The following is a 6,260-nucleotide window of genomic DNA, read 5'->3' as shown; positions in this document are numbered from 1 at the left end:
CCTCGGGCCGACCCAGTAGGCACGACCCATTTGGGCATCTTTAATATCATCTAGTGTAAGAATGCCTATTTATCATGATGATGTAGTTAATTGTCTTCATTATAATGAATTTATTTCCATTAGTACTTGTGAGACTAACTTTATGAAGGAAATAGAAGTCTATGAGAGACAAAGCTTAAGTGGAGAAGCATCCACCTCTTCAAGATGCTCATCCCCTTACACCGTTTATCCATTATGCTTTATGGTGAAAGGTAAAAAGAGAGCAGTAAGTGAGGTTAATAATGCTAATGCTAGTTCTAGTGCTAGTGATAGTGATGAGCTCGGGTTTGATCTTTTGAGCAAAAAGGATATACCTAAAATGATCAAATTCATACACATAATACAAGGCCATGAGAAAAGCCTCGAGAGGCAAAATGAAATTCTCATTGAGAAAATTGAAGAGTTTAAGACCTTAAATGTGAAATATAAAAAACTTCAAGAATGTCATAATTCTTTATCTAATCTTTTTGGGGATCTTAAAGTTAAGCATATTTCTTTGCATGATAAATTAGATGCTATGCCTCTAGTGGATTTACAAAAATCTTGTCCTAATTGAAATATTTTATCTAAGAACAAATCTACTATTTTTTCTATTGATAATGCTTGTGCTACTAACTATAATTCTTATGTAGTATCTTTGGAGAAAGAAAAAATATTGAGCTAAAAGCTCAACTTGAAGAGCTCACGAGCAAGTATGTGGCTTTGCAAGAAAATCATGATGAGCTTGTGTGCTCTCATAAAAATATTGTGGACTCACACGTCATGCTAGAAATAGCTCATGAGGTTGTGGTAATAACGGTAAAATCCTACCAACCTTACATGCACAAATGCAAATGCTCACTAGTTTATATTAAATTGCCCTGTGCTAACCCGTGTTGCTCTCAAGCAAATATTTGCCTGAGCACTACATGTGACTTGAATCGTGTAGGTAAAAATGAGAAGCATAAGGATTATAAACTTGAAGCAAAGTCCAACAAGAAGAGCAAGTTCAATAATACCAAGATCAAGGGGCAAGAACAAAAGAAGAACAAGACTCTTATCACTTGCTTCAAGTGCAAGAAGGAGGGTCACCATGTGAGAGATTGCTTCTTGAAGAAGGAAGAGAAGGACATGAGCAAGAGCCAAGATAAGAAGATGGCTTATGTCAAGTGCTTCAAGTGCTCAAGCATGGGACACTATGGCTCTATGTGTCCCAACAAGGTTGATGACAAGACCACACTTTCAAAGAAGAAAATAAGAAGAAGCAAGGGGAAGTGCTATGGATGTAATGAGAATGGACATGAAATTGCATCATGCCCGTATGTGAAGAATAAAGGCTTTATGTCATCAAGGAAGAGGCTCACCGGTAAGGAAGTAAACAAGAAGCAAAATGAGATGGCATCTTGCAAGGACATGTACCGCATTTGCTATACTTATCGGGCGAAAGGATATATTGGTAAAAATTATCCTATTGGTAATATTCCTAAGCGTAACTCTTCAATTGACAATGATTTATCGCTTAGGAAGGCCAAAAGTGGAACTTGTGCTACTAAGGTGATTCGTTCATCATTTACTAGCACAAAGACCATTTGGGTGCCTAAGTCTCTCGTGACTAACCTTAAAGGATCCAATATGGTCTGGGTACCACAAAGTGTTTAATGTGATAAGTAGGTATTTGAGATGCATTGAAGACTTGGTTTACTTGAGAAGAATTTTTTTGCAAATCTCATGTCAAGTCTCCTTTCAAGTTATATTTCTCATTTTTTGTGGAAAGGGCACCAAGTATGTGGATTATTGATTTACTTCAATCTTCAATGACATTTCGGTAATAAGTATATAACTTGAGCTATCTAGCTACTTAGCTTAGCAAAGGCTAATGCTCATATTTTTTTTGTTGTGAGCACTTGAAGGTGGCTAGGTAAAATTTTAGCAAAATTTATACTTGGTGTAATATGATGCTTTTAACGTCTCTCTAGTAGAGCAAGATTTTTTTAATAGTATAGGTAATGGATACTTAGTGATGGCTATGGAAAATGAACTCAATCACATTACAAGAAATGAAGTGTGAAGAATCAAGCTCAAGTCAAATAAAGACACACTTCATTCAAATACAAGAGCTTATACCTAATAAAGCTTCTCACATAATAGATTGCCAAGCAAATTCACATCTTGTGGTAGTATACATTATCTCATGGTTGTAATTTCATTTTTGGCACAAGTATTTCCATTGTAAATTCTTTTTTACCTTAACTCAAAATATAGGATAAACTCATATAGATTTTTGAATAAATTAAGTGCATGTTACAAGTAATTCAAGTACTTGGATGCACATATATATGGGGAGCTCATCCTATGTTTTGTGATTTGAGACTAATATTAGTTCAAGTGAAATTTGTGTTTAGTCTCTTGGTGAAATGAACATCCTCAAGGATGTCAATGAGAGTCGGCATTGGAGACTTGGCTAAATTTTTGAAGAGCTATCTATTTGATTAAAGAGCCAAGTTTTGTTTAATTATACATATTATTATTCATTGTCACTCTATGAAGGTAACTCTCTATCACAATATCTTTAAATTCATAGTTTACATCATTGTGATAGATTCCTTGTTCTACACTTTTTCTGGAATGCTCCAGAACCCGGATGTTTCGGGTCAGGCCGGAATGTCTGAGTGCTTCAGAACCCGGAGTATCTGGGTCGGTCCGGAATATCTGAGTTTGACAGAAACCGAAAGCTCCGGGTTGTATCCGGAAGTTCCGGATTCTGGAAGTTTCTAGCTCTTTGCATGTGTAGGTTATGTATCTATGCTTGTTTTAGAGTTTATACTTATCCTAGCATGTGTAGACTTTATTGCAATCTTGTCATGTCTAATTTATATATCCATACATGTCTTGATTGCTTGATAAGTGTGCTATGAATTTGTTTCTAAGTGCATCTAGTTTTTCTGCCAACTAGTATGTGTAAGTCATATAACTAGTATATGTAGAATGTATTGCACTTTCATGTGTTGATTGTGGTTTTGAGCCATATTTGAGCTTATTTGTCTCATTCAATTTTCTTTGGCTCTTTTGAAGATATTAATGGATTATCACATTATAGGGGAGTATTATGCTTTGTGCGTCATAAACACCCATAAATCATTAACACTTGAGCAATACCATTTAGAATTGATATTATTGCTTATCTAGTATCTATATGGTATGATAAGCTCATATAAAGCTCAATTTTTGCAAGAATCCATTAATTGATCCACACTTGATTCCAAATTAAAACTTGAGATCTTTGGTAATTCTCTAGTGATATTTTAATCTCAAGATTTTAATTTGAATCATTTATCATTCGGATCAGATCAACTATGGTTTTTATGTGTTTACTTGTAATAGTTAACTTTGTGAAGAATGTTTTTGAAGCATGATGTTTATTTTCTAAAATCTTTCTTCTCCTGCTTCTTGAAAGAAAGTTGATCCATACCTTATTGAAATTACCGACTTGTGAAATCTCCATATACCATTATTTTTTTACAATCGGTAGTAATACAAGTGGTAATCCTTGTTGATAATCTTTGTTCAACTTTTGCTTCCAAGCGATTTCTTTCTTTGAAAAATACCTCATTTAACTCCTATGATTAGGAATATTAGTTTCTTCAAGGAAACTTTCATTCTTGGAGTTTTTAGAAGCTTGCTATCTCAATGTTTGTATCATGATCAATATACTTACTTGAGATAAGTTTTTGAGCATGTTTGAAACTTCTTCATGTCTCTATATGCTCAATCTTCACTTAGTTTATTTGTTGATCTTTTGGTATTAGATGTAATTTAGATATCATTATTGGTATTTTGTCCTTCATTTGGTATCTTCAAGTCTTATATGCTATTTTTGTCCAAGTTATATCTTTCTGGATGTTGAAAGTGACGAGCATACTTGTTTGATTTAAATGTTAAAATCTATAGCATGTTTGCTTTCTTTGATCCTACATTTAGAGTAAGACTCTCAAGTGCTTTTATTGTCTAAAAGGTGCATAGAACTTTCATTTGATTTCAATTGGTATATATATCTTCATTCGGTATATATTTTCAATTAGTATCTATCTATTAGTATGAACTTGAATTGTTATTATTTCCATACCAATATACATATATCTATGAGAGTATGAGGATGAGTTCACTAACCTCTTCGGACCCAATGAGTTTGGAGACCAATTGTACTTGAATGAGTTTAGGTACAATGAAGATGCATTGGATGCATGGATTAACCATAATAAAGGTCCTTTTAAGTAAAAGATTATTTCAGTTGAAATTCATGAAGATGATCTTTACCTTTCAATTGGTATCTATAAAGAAGATCATCTCCTTCAACTTCAATTAGAATCAAAAGGAAGGATCATATCAAAATAATGCTAAATAAGGATAAACAAGTTAACGAGATAAACAAGCTACCGAGATCAAGTAATTGTTCTTAATTTATGCATTTAATTTCAAAGATTCAATCTTTTGTAGATTGCATCATAGCTTGAAAATGACTTGCAAAAATGTGTTTTTCTTCCAAGTGCTTAAAAATCTCTTTATTGCAAATATGAGCAATGTGAAGTAGCATATTTTTATGAGAACTCCATAATCATGTTTATAATTCATCCAATCCAAAATATGCAAAATATTTCATATCAATTGCTTGAGTTGCTCCTATATGCAATATTGATCAAAATTGTAAAATATTTTGCTTGAGGTTTGTAGTCCGTTTTAAATGGCTTTATTGAACATGTAATCTTATGAGATGTTAGCACTTTGTGATAAACATAAAATTCGTTATAATGTCAACTATTTTGCTATGTTCATATTTGAGCCTAATCCATTACATTTGTGATTTGGATATTTATTTCGGACTCATGCTTGATTTGCCTTTAATTGAATTTGTTTCAATTGATATCTATTTCAATTGGAATTGGTATCTCTTTTAAATATAATGCTTTATATTTTTCAATTGGTATTCTTTTTGAAAATCTAATTTGGCATCTCTTTGAACCCCCTTTGATCTATTGTATAGCTTACTCCCCTCATATAGTTCATAATTGGATAAGTGTATTTGGTTTAACTCAAATTATGAGAAATACATATATCATGAGGAGTTTATACTATACATAGTCTTGCACTAGCTTTCAATAATTCCCTTTGTGGGATAGAGCTAACGTGCCTTGAAGAAAATTTCTCTTTTGGCAAGTTCTCCATAATTCTTACCAATTTGACGTTAATTGGGGGAGAATTTGTTTCGATGATTCTATTTTGACATTGATGTCAATTGGGGGAGAATTTGGACTAGGTGTTATATTTTGTAAGAGTGCTTTGCTTATGGGGGAGAATTAATTGCTCATGGGGGAGAATTTCTAATCCTTTATGTTTGTAATGTGGATGCCAATTAGGGGAGTTTCAAAAGCAAATCCATTAAACCTTATTGTTGAAAACGTTTTTCTTTGCATAAGCATATTCATTTTTCATCTTGATGTATACTTAGTCATGCTTGCTTCATATGTATAAAGGAAACTCCGTTGAAAATTTGAGATAAACAATATATGCAATGATATTCAAGATTTATTCACACATGCATAAATTATGGGGAAGTTTGCTTTATACATATTTAGTTACTAACATCAAAATCTTTGTGGTGTTTGATGCTAAGTAAAACAAGTTTTGGAAACCTCAAATATCTTTGCGATGTTTGATGTTTCTAGAACTTGTTCTTTGTGTACATTAATCTTCGGATTATATGTATATTGAGAACTTTAAAATTTTCAAATATAATCATCTAGTGAGATTGTCATCAATTAACAAAATGAGGGAGATTGAAAGTGCATCTAGCCCTTATGTGTGGTTTTGGTAATTAATGACAATACTTATGCACTAACAATGGTGTTGAGTGTGTTAGTAGGTTGTTCTATAGGTAATGCATTGAGAGATATGCATAAGCTTTAGGTGAGAGTTCTTTTTAGAAATCCCGGTGCAGAAAGTGTAGAAGTGTTCGAATTGGGTTTCAAAGTGTTTCTAATTTTATCCAATGTGTTTAAGGTTATCAATTCAGTTGGGATGTGTAGTCCTCTGAATAAGCTTTCTATAGAGTCTAAAATCATCAAAATTGGACTTCGGGATCAAAAGTTATCGCCATTTTTAAAGGGCCAGTTGTGCTGAACCCGGATACTCCGAGTTGACCCGGATTCTCCGGGTTGTCTTGAGTCTTCAGGTGAGGCTCCAAGGGG

This window comes from Phragmites australis, chromosome 19, assembly GCF_958298935.1.
Source record: "Phragmites australis chromosome 19, lpPhrAust1.1, whole genome shotgun sequence".
Lineage (NCBI taxonomy): Eukaryota > Viridiplantae > Streptophyta > Magnoliopsida > Poales > Poaceae > Phragmites > Phragmites australis.
This window is presented reverse-complemented; position numbering follows the sequence as displayed.